We start from the raw sequence: 18,291 nt of genomic DNA, 5'->3' as shown, positions 1-18,291 counted from the left end.
GTGCTCAGCAGATGGATAGGGACGGATACAGGGTACGTGGAGGCTCAAACACAAATTATCCAACTATGACTTCAGGAATGAAAATGCCAACTTCCATTGGGTAATTTTGACAAGTGAAATGTATCATGGCAAAAGGAAAAGTCTCAGGTCTCATATTGTGAAATTATTTTTGAGTGAACAGTTGAACTGATGGCAGATTTTTTTACCTGATACTCTGTATGTGAGTTTACCTTGTCTGTGATTCATATAGACCTGAGGGTTGTTGTACATGGCGTGTTACAATAAGGTTTCTTAGATAAATGATCCAATAGGCAAACGAACATCAACATACCTCATCAGAAGAAGCAAGAGGAAAAAAAATGTTCAATTGCAGCATAGTGCTGAAACTACATTTCCATTGTATTTACTTCATCTATATTAAGTGATAGGCCCACTATTCATATGGCTAGTTCCGGAAAGTGATCGCATATTAGGAATCAAAGACACATTTCATAGAAAGCATCCTGTTGGTGCTTGTCCTGTGTGGTGAGGCGGGAAGCCCCAACTGAAGACAATGGGGTTCTTGTTCCTCCGTGCCAATATTTTTAATAGATCCACCATTGTAGTGCACTTCAACTTTCCCCAGGAGAAATTACAGGCATCCTTTGAAAGATGCTGAGAATTACCCGATGGCTATGTTCAAATTGTCAGGCTTCATTTTCAGCCCTTCTGAATAGCTAAGTTCCAGGGAATCAACTTGGAGGGCACAATGTTGAAAACTATTTTATGGTATCTGTGAGAGAACAGTGGGAAAACAATCTTGCCAGAGTCCCTTCTCCTCATCTCCCACCCCAACAAAAGAAGAGGGATGAGTGCTTTCTAAAAACATTGTGCCCAACTCCTGCTAACCCAGTTTAAATTCATCAGCAGCTGCAGCAAACTTGCAGATGGTGCCAGACCCCAGGAGGGGAACCTACAGGGAGCTCAGGCCTCCCAAAAAGCTGTGATTTCTCCCTTCCAAATGCCTAACATCAAACTATTCTCAAGGTTCAGAAGTTCTGGCAGGAAAAGGGAGTTAAAATGCCCGGGGAGGGAGTTCTTTCCCACTTCTGAAACACAGAGAAAATGTAGTAAGACCCTGCTCGCCCATTGCTAATGTCATTAAACTCATCGATTATGGCTACGTCTCGTGAGCCAGTTTCTCTTCCCTCACCTCCTCTTGCTCATTTCCTCTTGACAAGTTTGCTTACCAGGCCCTTCAGTCTCAGCACTTTTCACAAAGAACAGCGCAAAATAGATGCCAACAGGGCCCAAAGGCAGATGCCAGCAGGCCCCCACTCCTTTGCCCCTGGCAGAGTGGAATGCCAGCAGCTCATATCGATTCTGCCCTCTTCCAGTCAGCCTCTAGTGCAAGCATGCTCTGGCCAGTGCCCTACAGAGTGCATTGCAGTTGCCAAGTACTCTATCAGCCTTAGGTGGTCTATAAGCACCATGCTCCTGCCAGACGCCACAGCTCAGGACCTAGGCGGGACAACCTTACTAGAAACCACCCTTGCCAAGGCAAAGCCCACCACAAGGCGGAAAGGGAACCGTGCCAGAAACAGCCTCGAGGGTTCAGTTGCTAACTGGGTTGGAGGATCTGGCATCAGAGACATGGCCTGAAGCACGCTGTTCAGATTCCCTGCAATAACCAGCTGCTTGTCTGGCCTTTGGTTGCCAAATTGCAATCTTGGCTTCGAGCCATGAGGCTGGCACCATGTCTGAAATGCTGCAGTTGAACAGTTTTCACCAGGTTGTGCCAGATCAGAGACAGAGAGCACTTCACTGTCTAGCATTCAGTCCAGCCATATCTACTTCCTGTGGAAGCCTTGAGTCTGAGGCTGTTTGCCCAAGTGGAGTGAAAACATTCCAGGGAAGATAGCTGACGGGCAAGTGCTGCGTATTAAAACATGTCTTCCAAAAATGGGTTTAAAGTAAAACATTTTGGGATTAGCTAAATTTTTTGTGTCTCTTATCCCCTTGGTGATCATCTTAGCAAGCAAGGGAAACAGTGGTGACTCAAAGAGCTTTCAGTGAAAACTCTACGAATATGTAGATTTTTCTCTCATTTATAAACAAATTAATAACAAGATTACATGTATTTGGGTGTTGTACATCCAGAACTCACTCAAATTTATGTCAATTTTTAAAACATTTTCAGGCTATGTAAAATTAACCCCCCCAAAGGTACTAACATATTTTCAAAACTGTGCAGAGCATTTTACCAAATCCTTAGACCCCTAGTCAAGAGCCTAGGTTTACCTCAGCTTCTTCTATTTAGTTCCTGCATTTAATTCTTTGTACAAAGTACACTAAAAAAAGATTGATATCAACTCATTCGCTGTTAGTAATATTGACTTATATACGTCCAAACTTTCAGAATAAAGCAGTGGTTCATCATGTTGGCATCTGGAGTCCTGAAGTTCTCTTTTTTCAGCTATTTCAAGAAATCTGGTCTTGGGTGTATAAACATTTTGCAGGCATTTTTTTTTTCCTTAGATCACAGAGTAAAATATATGAGAATGTTCATAATCAGATTGACATCAAGGGTTTTCAAAACAGGAGAGAGCTAATGAGCCATTGGCTACTCTCATCTTGTTTCCATTGGTACAGATTAAAAAAAAAAACCTATATCTGTTTAAAGCTTGCCCACAAAACCCTGATGGTGGTTGGAGACTATTGGTACAACAGAGAGGCAAAGTAAGTTGAGACCCAATTAGGAGAAACACTTCCTATAAGAGAACTAAATATTGTACGTATCACAGTCAAAGCCTGAGTTTTTTACAGAGGAAAATCCCTATATCTGATGTCAGGCCTAGAACAGGATACCTTGACATCCAGCAAATATAAGGAACACATCTGGAATCAGAAAATATCTGCTCTGAAAGACTCTTATCCCAGTTTGTCTTTGATCAAAATGTCCCTCACAACACTCACTATGTGATAGCTTTCTTTGTTTTTTTTTTTTTGGGGGGGGGGATAAACAAAGGAAATTAGCAAAATTGTGCTCCTGCATGTGAGTTACACCATTATTTGTCCACACAATTCACATGGGATATACCATAGTAGTGTGAATGTAGTATGCTTACAGAGTTCCAGAGAGACACTGTCTTCAAAATCAGTTGCTTATTTACTGTCTGTGCAGAGTGGTAAAGTTAACAGCCAAGTGTCTGCATTAGCCCATCTCAGATAAGGCAATGGAAGTAGGAGTGAACAAGTACTCTACCAGTCAGTTCCCATGGGGGTTGGGGGGAAGAAAAGAAAATGTCAGCACCCTTCCTTCCAAGGGTTTTATGCACACCTGTCATGCCTGCTGCCCTCCCACAGTGAGGGTTCCTGATCTACCTGAATGCCTAGAGAAAACACAAACCAAAAACCCCTCACAAGCAGAAGGTTGAAGCTATTAAAGGTAATTCTGAATGCTGTTTAACTTTGCATTGGGGAGAGACTTGAATGATAATGCAGTGGCCTTTATCTGTTGACTCTTTTCTGATGTGCTGAAATTTCAACACGATTGTCTTTATGGTGTGTGTGTGTGTGTGTGTGTGTGTTTCTGAAGATGGAACACAGGACCCCACACAAGTCTTCTATAGCTGCACTGCATCCAGCCCCTCTTAATTTTAGAAACCCCAGAAAGGGGAGATCACAATGATTGCATTCAGAAATCAGCATATATGCATTCAGCATCCTATAAAAATTTCATTCTTATTTTACCTTCTTCACTATCCTCTATGCCTTTCAAACTATCTGGCTTAGAATCATCAAGTTATAAAGAGGTGTTCTTATAATTTTAGTACCCCAAAGAATATTGACACGAATTGGTTATTCTGCAAAGTTTGGGTTCTGTAGAAGGCTATTTCTTTGCATATTCTCTTATGGGGAAAAAGCTAAGGGTTTAACATGAAAGAAACATTTGTAGGACTTATTCCAACCATTAGCTGCATTTCTTCATGAATGATTACTGGTCTCCTGACATGAGCAGACTCTGAATGAAATGATGAGGACAAGTCAAGAAGACACTGTCGCTGCCCTCAGGGAAAGTATAATCCCCATCTATGGCATTGCTCACAAGCAAATATACACTGTGTATGTGTGTGTGAGAGAGAGAGAGGGATAGACAGCAAGCGAGGTACAGGTCATAGCACTTGCTTTGGAAAACTAATCACAGCTTTCCAAACTGTCCTGCTATTTTTTTGGATTAAATGAATGCTTTCCTTATTCCCTTGTAATCTGATTTTTGCTTTGTTTGTTTTCTATTTGAAACTGCAATCGAGGCTCAGAGGATTTTCCTTTCATCAAGTTCCAGAGCTACTTCTATGAACAAGGCGCTCAGGAACAAACCGTGAGTAACATGCCCACAGTAATGTCATTGTTTTAACAATTAGCAACAATGCTAAGCAGTTCTGTGCCCAAAAGCAATGTAGGACTTTGAATTTAAGTGAAACCCACTATCATTAAAATCCAGGTAAAATTTAATGTCATGCTTGAGAAGATAAATCTGAGTAAGACCGACTAATACTTTAGAGCATACTGAGCACTAGCAGAAAGCAGGGATTTCAGAGATTTAGAAATCTAAGAGTTATGTGTTGGGTAACAGAAGAAATGTGGAAGGTCATAAAATCACTGGGACAAGAGAGGCTTAAGCAGGTAAATGGACTTTTTAGGCCCCAGAGCCCTTTGATGGTTGCACAAGTGGCCAATCCAGACCCAATATCTGCCTTTCTAGTTGTTCCCAAGTGCCTTTTGCATGCCAGATGGGAGCTCCAGGTGGGGTAAGCACCTCTGTGCCAAGTGGTGCCTGAACACACCAGGCAGATGTGAGGCCTGTCATGGCTTGTTTCCTTCTTGGCACTGGTTTGGGGGCTGTGGTTCTTCAGATCCTCTCATTTTTCCTGGAAAATGCTCAATTGAGTGAAATAGCATGAAATATGCTGCTCCCATATCTGTCAACACATCAGATGGGAAACTGGAATTCTACAATGAGTGTGGTTAAAAAGAAAAAAGAAAAAGCTTTCGGAGAAGTTGGAAAACTGAGTCCCATGTAATCTTGCATTGAACAGAGCGTCTCAAACATACCCACAGATAGCATAAAACCAGTGCCTTGTATGCAAAGGTGTGGCCAAATTTTCTCTGCAACAGAACCTCTACTTTTTTTTCTTTCTTTCTTTTTTTGTGGCACTGGAGATTAAACTGAAAGGAACGTTACCTCTACTATTGGAATAGGTTGGGATACAGTTTAATTTTCCAGTTCATGACACTTATAGGATGGCTCTTAGGATGGCTATTTGGTGTTAAAATAATCTTTTAAAGAATAGTGTCCTAGTGAGAGTGAATTTATGCTCTTCAGTCTGTGGGCTAGTAAATGGTAAATAGTAGATATTTTATTTTCATATCATTGTTTAATAAAGTTAAAAGTGGACAATACCATGTTGACCTCCCTTTTATTATTTTGTTATTTTACAGCTTTTCCAAATTCCAAAGCCTGAGAATTATTATATTGCTCTACTCAGAACACTTGGTGGTTTATTCAGGCAGTGAGTGATAGAAATAATATAACTGTATCAAAGGGCATCTAAATCACAATGATAACTAGGGAGTGGAAACTTCCATTTGAAACACAATTTCATATTTGCAAATATTTTATCATAATTTGTTGAAATACCTTTTCATGCTCTCTTGTAAAAAACAAAGTACATTAACATAAACAAAACACATTTTGCGAACTATTTTTTTTTCTCCAAACTAGACATTCAACCCTTAATCTCAAGTAGTTATTATGCAAGGTGTTATACCATTTGCAAGTTACAGGTATGTTGTTTGGCCAGAATATTGCAAGGGATTCATTAATTTTCTATTAGCGGCAAAGAAATGCATTCCATTGTGGCCACTGGCAAGCATTTCTGAGACTAGAGTATGTGTCATAGTTTGTTGTCACCAACAAATGGTGTGGAAAGAGTTTTCCTCTTCTCCCTACATCTGCAGGGATTGCATTACCTGAGTTATAGGATGAGTTCTGGTGAGTAGTCTGGTTTAACAATTCAAGTGTTTATCCCAGTAGTTAAGCCCAGGTGGAGACCAAGAGATAGGATCAAATGCCTGCATTTTAGTCCTCAGTCAGTCACCTTAAGGAAATGTCTATAGCTTTGACGACTTCAGAAAAATTACTTAACCTCTTGAACGGTCTAGGTTCTCTTGGAGAATCATGTCATCTGATTGAAAATGGAGGGACTTTATATACTTTTAAAGAGAGTCCTGGCTTGCCTGGGATAGACAGTTACCCAGGGATTGAAGGTTGTCCGGGACACAGAACTGTCCCACTAAAACTGGGACGGTCTAGGCAAATCAGAAAGAGTGGATCATTCTACCTGTGAAGTGCCCTTAACAATACATGGTACAAAGCCTTCACGGAAATGTCAGATCTCATTATGATTGTCCTTTTCACTGAAACCCAAACATGGACTGAATACAAATTCATTAATCTTGCTCAGAATCGGTGTGAAGTTGTAACCTAATAAATCCTACCCTTTTGCTTTAGAGTTAGAAAAAGAGAATCACATAGAGAGGCAGAGAACCAAGAGCAGACTGGTTATTTAACGGCCCACTGAAAATCACTTTCTGCTCAGACGAAATGGTCCTGACCTGAAAGTGTTCCCTGGAAACGCACCTCCTGTCCTTCTCCAGAGCTGTCACTCTCTATTAGTGCAGGATGACTCCTTTTAAATTTTGAAATCGGGGAATCATTCAGAATTCTTCAGTAACCTCACTTCTAATTCTTAACTTGAATTGCCCACCATCTTTTTCTGGTTTGTGGTTGTGAATGTATCCTAAGGACACCTAATATCCAAAGTCCATGTGGGTGTTAACAATGATCTGCCAGTTGACCTTGACTGCACTCTTTTTTTTTTTTAATTTTTTATTGTTGGTTGTTCAAAACATTACATAGTTCTTGATATATCATATTTCACACTTTGATTCAAGTGGGTTATGAGCTCCCATTTTTACCCCATACACAGATTGCAGAATCACATCAGTTACACATCCATTGATTTACATATTGCCATACTAGTGTCTGTTGTGTTCTGCTGCCTTTCCTATCCTCTGCACTCTTGTTCTGGGTTGAGACACTAGGTCACCTATAGATTGTGTCTCTGGCTTGCCCTGTGATGTCAAAACATGCCTGAGAAATAGGTCTGTTCCTTATCTTGAACTTGGTTGCCTTCCCAAGATTCCTGTGCAAGAATCAGCAAGGTTCAATCTTGAAGGAAACTAATGTGAGGCTCGTGCCTTTGAAATTCATGTATAGAATTTTGTGCTTTGAGTAATAAAGGTTAATTGTGCTTATACACATAGAGTCTAGAATTAAAGAATCTCACAACACCAGAGGACTTTGAATAGTATGCTGCAATGCCTGATTTTAGTACATAGCAAGAAATCATTTGAGCAAAAATAACCAAATAACTCTTTGGGTACTCACTCCCTAACAGACCATACTTAAGTGTTTTCTGTGTATTAATTAATTCCATTCTTTTAACTCAAAAAAAGGGGAGACGCCATTACTATATAGACTTTATAGAAAGCAATGCTTAGGAACAGAGAAGTTATGCAGCTTGTCCAAGGACACACAGATGATAAACAATAGCTTTGAGAGCTGAACCCAAGCATTTTGGCATGAGAATGATCCCTCTAATGAACACAGAACAGAGAAGTTGTGCAGCTTGTCCAAGGACACACAGATGATAAACAATAGCTTTGAGAGCTGAACCCAAGCATTTTGGCATGAGAATGATCCCTCTAATGAACACAGAACAAAGAAAACTGTGCAGAGAAAGGAAGCAATAGGCTTTCTATTCCTGGAAAATGCTCAGTTAAGTAAAATAGCACGAAATATGCTGCTCCCATATCTGTCAACACATCAGATGGGAAACTGGAATTCTACAATGAGTGTGGTTAAAAAGAAAAAAAAAAAAGCTTCTGGAGAAATTAGAAAACTGAGTCCCACATAATGTTGTATTGAACAGAGCATCACAATAGGACAATAACATCTCAGGAAGAAGTCAACCTGAACAAACTGGATTTATATCCTATGAATAAATATTGTAATAATTGATATTATTTAGTCATCTATCTCCCTGATTCTAAATTTAACATATTTAAAGAAATATTGGTGTCTAATAAACATACAAGAAAAAGAGATAACTTTGTAAAAAGACATGATTCAACCTGATGTTAAACTCAACCTGTTGATTCAGGAATAAAATATAAGAATATCAGAATACCACTGAGACACACACACACACACTGACTAATATTGCCAAATGTTTTAAACCACCTCATTATACTGAAGTATTGGATGCTTGTAGACTTTTTAATTCAAAAATTTCCATTTTACATTTTAAAGGATATTTACTATGATATATTTATGCACCACAGCTGTTTTTAATTTTTTTGCACCATATATCATCATCATCATCATCATCATCATAATAATAATAATAATAATAATTGTTGTTGTTGTTATTATTATTATTAGGAACTGGGAATTGAACCCATGGGCACATTATCCCTGCACTACACCCCAAGTCCTTTTTGTTTGTTGAGCTAGCGTCTCACTAAGTTGCTAAGGCAGGGATTGATAGGTATATACAACTGTACCTGACTTAATTTTCATATTTTAAGTGCAGCCTAAATTGTATGTATGTATTTATCCTGTTGTTGTAAATGTTCATGGTGTAAAACATAGCATTACACGATGGACAGAAGTAATGATATAAGCTGTACAAAACAATACAAGGATCCACAGTGGCCATAGGCATACAACCTCAGTTAGTCAATAAGATAGGATGATATAAAAACCAAACACGGTGTTTTGTTTGACTACAAAACCCTTAAAATTACAGATGAATTTTACCTTGCTATGTAAAAATATGAACTGCAATAGAGATCGTCTCCATTGCATAGGACGGTAACATTAACTAGCATTTATCAGAGACTTAATATGTACCAGGCACAGTGAGGCTCACAGTTCTAGATGACTTGGTCAAGGCTCCACGGCTGGCAAATAAGTAATTAGAGCCCACAACTGACCCAGAATTACATGCTACTCTCACGCATCAAGCTGCTTCTTTGTTTTCTTAGTAGGATGATGTTAAACTGTGAACTTCCTGGCATATGCTATATTTTTAAAAACTTATGGATGATGGAAAGGTTTCATATCTGGATTTTTGTGGGGGCGCCACAGGTGTATATATTTGTCAAAATGTATCAGATTCTGCACTTTAAATGAGTGCATTGGATATTATTCCTTAATAATACTAATTTAAAAACTTAAACAACAAATCTACTTGCTAAAATATTATGGTCCTATTTATTGCGTAAAATAAAGGTCTCGTTTCTCAAGAGCTACTGGTGTTAGATATATAATGAATATGTTAACAGATAAGAAGAATTTTAATTCTCCTTTTTAAGAATAGTTCGGGGCTGGGGATGTGGCTCAAGTGGTAGCGCGCTCGCCTGGCATGCGTGCGGCCCGGGTTCGATCCTCAGCACCACATACATACAAAAAGATGTTGTGTCCGCCGAAAACTAAAAATAAATAAATAAATATTAAAAAAAAAATAGTTCGTACGTAAGAGCTTATTACCAGTCATATAATTAAACAGAGTACATAGATAACACTACTGCCAATTTCAGATAAAAGGTTATTGCTTTCATATGCCAAGTATACAGATATGCTTTGTATGTTTTCTCATAAACATTCTCTTATTTTGTGCTCCCCAAAAGTCATTGGTCACAAAGAGAATACTGCAAGAATTTTTTTTCCCCAGCAAACATTCAATGAGACCAAATGACTTTGCATTAGTTAAGAATGAGCAGAGTCAGTGGAACACTGTGCTCTGTTTGACAGCTGAAACCCGATGTCTCAGGAAAGAATAAATGGTTATTTCTTGTCTCAGCAGCCACAGTGAGTGAGTAAGAGGTATTGATCTTTACTTGGTTCCCTTTAATATGTGTGACTCAAGTTATCCTGGAATCTCCCTCCCAAACTCTCCGCATAATAGGAGAGAGTCATATTTAAAGCCTTTCTTCTTTCACTCTGGAGGAACTGTGTTAGACCTAATATCCAAGATAAAATACTGTTTCCTATATTTCTGACTAATAACTCAAAGTCTACACTGGAACAAGTTTTATATGTCCAATAAAATTATTGTTATATAATTGATGAATCTGAGCTTTATTCAGTGATATATATATATATATATATATATATATATATATATATATATATATATCAGTTATTATATACGTTATCACTTGCCACTTACTTGGCAGTGTGCTAGGAAATGGGGGTACAAAAATGAACACCACCAATCTATTGTCCTCAAAAGTTTCCTGGTAGAGAAGAAGTAAAAAGTGATAGGAAAAGAGGAAGAATGGAATAAAGGAGAGACAAGAAACCCAGCTACATAGAAAGAGAGGGAGAGAGAGATGGAGATAGAGTAAATCAGAACATCTGGGGGAAACAGTAGCAAAGGTGACTTTTAGGTTAGAATGGCACAAAGGGGAGATGAGCATTTCCACTTGAAAGGACTGTCTGGTGTACAGTCAGAAGGACCTTCTACAATGACCTTCTGCTTCTGTTACTGCAAATACTTTCCTGGTAAAGTTGGTCAATGGCCTTGATGTTTCCAATTCCAAAAGTAACTCTTTTGTTGGGATATTTCTTGGTTCCTCAATAGTATTCAACATAATCATTCAACTCTCCAATTTAACATTGGACTTGCCAATTGCTAGCAGTGTAGCCTTGGGAAAGGCACTTGACTTCTTTGTGTCACTGTTTTCTCAACAATAACGTGGGAATTGGCATGGGGAATGAAAAATGAATGAACACATATAATGAAAAGTACTTACATGATAAAACACTTAGTGTCTAGTGCACATTAGGTACCATATTATTATCTCATTGTATATAATTTATATGACTCCCATTCTATATCTTTTACACTAACCTTTCCCTTGAAAACTGGAATCATATATGCCTTATGTGCTTTTTATCAGTATTCTCTTATTTTGTTGGTTGCAAAGGAAAATATTTTAGATGTCTAATGGAGTCTCAAAAGTAACAAGACTGATAAAATCAGCATACAATGATGCAGCCACCTCAAAGTTTATAGCAGCTCATTTCACACACACATATGTGTGTGTGTGTGTGTGTATATGTATATATATATATATATATATATATATTCAATTAAATATTATTCATAATTAAAGAAGAATGAAATTATGGCATTTTCCAGTAAATGGATGGAGTTGGAGAATATCATGCTAAGCAAAATAATCCAATCCCCAAAAAACCCAAAGACTGAATGTTTTCTCTAATATGTGGATGCTAATTCACAATAAGTGGTGGCGCACTAGGGAAGAATAGGTAGAGTCGAGTAAAGGAGGAGATATGGGAATAGGAAGGATAGTAGAAAGAAACCGATATTATTACCTTATGTACATATATGACTGCATGGTCAATGTGATTCTACAAAATGTACAATCAGAAAAATGAGAAATTATACCCCATCTATGTATATCAAAGTACATAAATGCATTCTACTGGTCATGTATAACTAATTAATAAAGAATAACATGAGTGAGAAAAATTCTTGATTTCTCTCTCCTCAAAGTTGCTCCTTCTTTAATACACTTCATCTTATTAAATGGCTCTCTATTCTCCCTTGTTTGTTGCTCAGACCAAAATTTGAGGAGTTATCCCTGTATCTCTTTCCCTTACCACTCCTCTTCTACTCATCAGTGAATTCTCTCAAAACTGTCTCCAAAATATATAGAGGTTACCACACATTTAACTCCACCACTCACTGTGATCCAACTCCAAGCCAACCCACCTCCTTTCTAGATTTCCACAATGGCTTCCTTGTACATTTCCTTGTTTGTTTTCTGTGCTCCTCTAAAATCAATTTTTCACACAGGAATAGCTATTTTTTTTAATTTTCCAGGAATACACCATGTTCATTTCTGCCTATAGGTTTTCTACAAGACCTTACATGTGTCTTTAATGTTATTCATTTTGAATGTCATCTGCCTGATTCCTTCTTGAAATTGAAATCTCACCTTAAAGAAGACACTTGGTCTATGATAACCCCCTAGTCATTATTACAACCAGATTTTTATGGCCTTTCTTTATTATGAAGTTTTAATCATTCCTTCATTTATGCATCATCTCTCTCCATGAGAATGCAAGTTCTATGAAGAGATTTTTCTATTCCTTATAATATTACTTTGTAATAAATGGTGGAACTATGATGGAAGTGAAACTAAGGAGATATTGGGTATGAATAACCTGTTTTTTTGTTTGTTTTTGTTTTTTGGGTTTTTTGATGACAGAATGGATGAGGGTACCATTCATGAAGAAAGAAACCATCACAAAAGGAATGGGTCTAGGAATAAACCTGTTTGGACAATAAGTTTGATAGCTTTGGGGATATCAAATTGGAATTGTCTAGAGATTAATGGACCTAGGGATTAAAAACAAATAACAAAGATTTCATGGGTTGGATTTGTGGATTTAACAATCATCAGAATAGCAGAAGTTATGTACGTAGTAGGGAGTCAATAGTTTATAGAGTGAGAATAGGAGAGGTCCAACATCCAGAAAACTCTAAAACATGCAAGAGGCAGATAGAGAAAGAGAAGCTACAAAGAAGAATCTCTAAAAGGGAGGAAAAAAAACAGGTTGGAGGAGTGTGACAGCCATGAAAGCGGCAAGTTTTGAGAATAGAGGAGGGCTCAACAGGGTGACAGAGAGATCAGGTAAGGATTACAAAGAGGGAGGTGTATTTGTCAATCTGAAAATGACTCAACAAACTGAAATCCAGGATACCATTGGGACTGGCCAGATCCTGCCCTTGAACCCCAAGTCCCTCAGGCTTCCAGGTATTCACCATGAATCCTGCCTGGAATCCCACTGCTCCCCAAGCTCCAGACCTTCTCTTGGTACACTCAGGGTCTATCATATCCTTTACATCCTCATCTCTTTTGTGCTACTACCACGGTAAACTAGGGTAAGTGGTGCATTCATAGGTTCATTTTTATTGTGGCTTCTTTGTTTTTAGGATACACAAGGAATAGCATTTCAGTTATCAGCAATTCCACGAAATATGTTTTCAAAGAGTATATGAGAGACATATGCATTCAACAGAACATTCTCATCAAAGTAATGAAATAATGAATCAGGAATGGTCAAAAAACAAACAATAATTTCTAGAATGACCCAAATGTTAGAAGATGTGAATTGTTCTTTAAGATTCACAAGACCTTTGTTCTCCAGACTATGGCCAGTAAGAAAAATGTAAATAGGCATAGAAATTGAGCAAGATCAATCAAAATAGAAAGTTTCCCATAAAATCATTAATTAAATACAAACACTCTTAAAACACTACAATGTTGAAGAAAGATTTATGAAAATGATGTGATGAAGGGGAATGAGATTCTCCCAAGCATATCTTTAAATCACTTGGAGATTCCTATTGTTAGAGTTGATTTTCCCAAGTCCCTAATGAGAAAATTTAAATTTTTTAGTTTTGTGATCTGAAAATTGAATGTATCCCCAAATTGTCAATAAAATATATTTTTAAGTCTTCCCCAGTTAATTGAAAGCAAGTGGTAGATTCTATGAAATTGCTAGATCTTATGAAAGAGTAAGGAATATAAAATAGAGAATTAAATTATGTTTTCTTATAGGTGTGGGCACCATTAACTTGAGGGGTTCTTAAACTGTGCTGCATATTAGAATTATCTGAGTAGGTTTTATCACCCCCCATGTCCAGGCTGACCCCATACTACTTAAACAAGAATCCCTGGAGGATGAGATTCAGACCTCCCACTTATTAAAGCTCCCTGAGGGATTCTCATGGGCAGTCTCGGATTTGAGAACCCAAGAATTATATTCTTATTTTATGAATGTTTTAGTTATGAAGAATAAGAGCTTTATACTGAAGCTAGATTTTGGATGCTAGGGGCTACATAAATTTGAACAAATTCCTCAACTTCATTGAGCCTCAGTTTATTCAACTATTATTCACAAATTATTATTCCCACTTCATAGGTCCTTTTGAACATTAAATGATATAAAAACAGAGCACATGTCCTGCAATACATAATTAATGTTGCAATAATATATGTATAGTGATGATTGCATTATTCATGACAGTTATTCATTCAGTATTAGTCAAAAACTGTGTCTGTTTTTAATAGATAACTGGCAAATAAGATTGTGTCAAAATCAGAATTAAAATCAAGTGTTAGATCTATACTGACTCAAAGAACCATTTGAGTGGTTATATTCATTTGGATCTTTAAGACATTCTCATTTTAAAAAATGCCAAGACAGGGTTCCAAGATTCTGAATTCACTTCCTGCTCACACACGCCACCATGCAGATTTATGACACCTCAAAAGCAGCTACGTAATTGGAGTCTGACTAATAGAAGAAAGCTACTAATAAATATCCTTGGGTCTGATTAGAGGGAACTTTTAAATCTTCAATGACACAGCAAGAAAGAACTCAAAAACATCCCCAGTCACATTTTTCTTATTTACTTGGTTACCCCGAGTGCATGATGACTTGTTTGCCTTTAGTTGTATCTGAACAGTTTGACAGATGACTGTGACAAGGTTACTTTTAAATTGATAAAAGGTTTGATTGTGTTGGTGCATTTGTCAAAACTGTCTGACACAGCCTATAATGGACTCTGCACTCAGGCCCTGATGGCACTTGAGTCTCACACCACGAGAAGGCTCCCAACAGGGGAGGGTGAGAGTCGGGGAGATTAGCTGGGGCAACCCTTCAGTTCCTGAGTACACACACTCTTTATTTTTGTCCCTCTGGCTTTTCATTGTGGGTATTTGTCCTCTCCTGTTTAATCTTTAAATGACATTCGCAGTTTCCTTCTTAAGGGGTAATGCTAGGGTGTCAGAAATTTGAGCAAAGACAACATTCACAGAAAAAAAAAAAAAAAAAAAAAAAAGAACGGTGGCACAGAGGATTTTCCTACCCTTCAGGGGATGAATGAGAATGTGTGTACACCAAACTGAGGGCCTCCCTCCACTTCCTTTCCTTCTGCATCCAGGGTCCTTTAAGCAGCCCCTTTGCTTTATCACAAGAACCATTCTCTTTGCTTCTACTATTTTAACTAAGGCCAGATTAATCAGGTGGAAGTGGAGGGACAACTGGCCAGGGCTTTCTGAGAGCATGTATTAATTAAGATGAATCAGCCACAGAGATGCTTAGATAAAAGATATGGTAGATGTGGAAAATGTAAACACATTAATGGTTTTTTTTTTTCCATTTTAGATACTATCCATTATGGTTTATATTTGGTTTTATTCTTATAAGAGCAATTTAAATGTGTTTCAAGCCATGTTCACAATCATATAATAGAAGTCATCAATTTCTTTGAAGGGGGAAATAATAATTTAATATATGAAAAATCTTTTGTGCCACCACAATTTGATTTGGTCCAAAATGTTGCAGTACTCTCCCTCACTCTATTAAACCAAATCTATCTTCTCACACTTTCATCTGCTCTTCTTGTGATAAGCATTGGGGACATATGGTCAAAGTCTCTACCCTTAGTCTCTAACTGATAATTCATTTTAGGAATATATTTATGTGATCATCCAGAGACTGGAGTTTTGGTCTTTATTATATTTGTCTTGTGTGCTCTTAATATTACAGCCACTGAATATATTCAGCCCATATCATCTGATAGTATATTGCTGGTCCATTTGTGACTGGTAAGGAAAACAAAATTAACTGATGATCAATTGATTTGGGTTCTACATTGTGCCACTTTGCTGTTTCTTTAGAAGTTCTTTCAATTAATAATCTCTCAAGTTTTTTTTTCTTTTTTCATGGAAAAAAAAACAAAGCATATAATGAAATGTGTCCTTTACCATGCATAATAATTCTACCATCACCATACGAATTCTCATACACTCATCTCTAAATGCAAATCACTCTTCCTCCAGCTTACTCTTCAGCTACATCTCTTCTATTCCTTGATTTCATGGGGTCCCTTCTCTTCACAGTACAGCTGGAATTATCATTTTGGAACAAAATTCTAACTGTGCCCTTTTCCTCTTTATGACAATTCAACAGCTTTCTCCACTGGCTTTCTCCGTTGCTCTCAGGATAAAACACAGCTCCTAATGAAATCTAGATAGATCATCTTGTCCTTTACCATGCTCCAATTCATTTTGTTCTGCACTCCACTTCCCACTCTAGACCCTTGCCTTTACCATGCTCCCTCCAGCCACTGATTCTGCACACATGAAGCTTCCTCTACCTGGATTGTTCTTCCCTTCCTTAGATATGCCTATTCATCCTTCTGATCTCAGGTTGATTGTGGATTCCTCAGAGAAGCTAGGTCTAATCCTTTGCTTTAAACTGTCTAATCACATGTGTCTCATTTTTTGCATAGTTGCAATTTTATATCAAATCATATGATTATTTAATTAATGTTTACTTTCTCTAGTAAAATACAAACTCTGCTAAGCCAAGTCCTTCATCTAAATATACCCACCACCAAATCTTAACACATGCATGTCAAAGGTGCTCTATAAAGACTTCTTGACTAAGAACATAATAAAGTTCCTAAAGTTTTCTCAGGATAGATAATAAAAAATTTTTAAGTGTGTTGTTTCTTACAATATATACAATGTAACATATTTTTTAAAAACATAGGTATACCTAAACAAATTATCTAGAATAAAATCATTCTTCATATCTGTTATTTTCAAATTTTGTCTTCTTTCCTTTCATTTTACTTGCAATCTGAATGTAGGAGCTTTGATGATTAATGTAAATACAATTCCTTAATAAGATTTTCTCTTGTATTATACACTGATAAACAAAGCAGTATCTTTTTCTTTAATATAGTTTCCTTGCTGTTTATTAGCATTAATATGGATATTACATACTAATACCATAAAATTCAACATGTCCATGCCTTTTTTGTGTATCTGTTTTCTATTATTTTATGAGCATGAATATTAGTAAATATTGCATTTCCTATAATAAAAGTAGCATTAACTCTAAAAGTGCTTATAATTTCATAGTCATTAACATGGAAAATGGATCCTAATGGTAAGTTTATTTAAACCTAAAAATATTATCTGGGATTTTTTTTGTTTGTTTGTTTTAGGTGAACTTATTTTGAAATGTTGGATGAGTAACAGGAATGCAAAATGATTTTAAACTTCAGAAGATTAATGTAAAATAATAATGAACACTGTGAAAAGACCAAACACTGCAAAAGAAGGCCTAGAATTTTACAAGTATCTTATGCAGGTCTCTTACTAAAAGCAACTTCATCCATAAAATCAGACTCAAACAGGTGAATGGGTTTAGGTGTGGACTGTCAACACTCTAAAGGGGATTGGAGAAGATATAAAAGGTGATCCAGAGCAAGTTTCATGCTAAATAATGAAGACTTCAGTCACATCTCAGAATTTTAGAGTGGGTAAAAAAAAAAAAAAGTAAACGATTATTAAGTTCAAATCCATTCTATTATATATGGGGGAAGGAAGCTTAAGAAGGCACAAGTCATTTGTCTAATGCCACAGACCCAGTTGATGCCATCCACAATGACTGGAAGTTCAAACTCTCAGTCCATACTTACTCTTACAATATTATGCTGCCCCATCACATCAATTTTCTAGGAAAAATGATCTAAGCAGTAAACTCCAGGTCCAGATCACTTGAGTAACTGGAGAACTCACAAACATTTTTACAATTACAGTAACACGGACCAGATCTTTCTAGTTAGCAAATAATATGAAAAGTAATCACTATCCTCTGTTTACCTAGCATTCCTTAAAATTTTCAAGCATACCTAAGAAACATTAAGAAGGCCTATATCCTAAATAACAATGGTTCTGTATTCCCACATCTTTTTCCTGCCAACACAAGCTTTTTAGGTAAGACTTTCATATAAAAGAAAAATCTGCCGATTCATTGCAGAAATGGGTATTGACAGGGACTTATGGTATGATGCTACACCAGTGGTATGTTCATAAACCAGCTATCCAATAAAATACAAAAATTTAACAGTTCTGATTTATAGGATTTGCTGATTTCTGTGTTATGGATATTCCCACCATTGCTTATTTCAGACGACCAAGTACGTAACAAACAGCTTGCAAAATTCCTGAATATTTAAAAATTGCCCCTAGTACACTTATCAGGCAGCTTCTGCACACCAC

At 37.1% G+C, this 18,291-nt stretch overlaps 1 protein-coding gene across 11 annotated transcripts in view; it reads right to left on the bottom strand.

Moving 5' to 3' along the window:
• Rbms3 (RNA binding motif single stranded interacting protein 3) overlaps positions 1 to 18,291 on the bottom strand; it is a 1,321,467-nt gene that overhangs the window by 508,546 nt on the left and 794,630 nt on the right. The gene's annotated exons all lie outside the window — the stretch shown is intronic.

Source organism: Marmota monax, unplaced genomic scaffold (assembly GCF_021218885.2).
Source record: "Marmota monax isolate L192 unplaced genomic scaffold, Marmota_monax_Labrador192_F-V1.1 WCK01_AAM20220418_F8-fsc00021, whole genome shotgun sequence".
Taxonomy (NCBI): Eukaryota; Metazoa; Chordata; class Mammalia; order Rodentia; family Sciuridae; genus Marmota; species Marmota monax.
The sequence above is the reverse complement of the archived record's forward strand: the minus strand, read 5'-3'. Positions and strand labels throughout refer to the sequence as shown.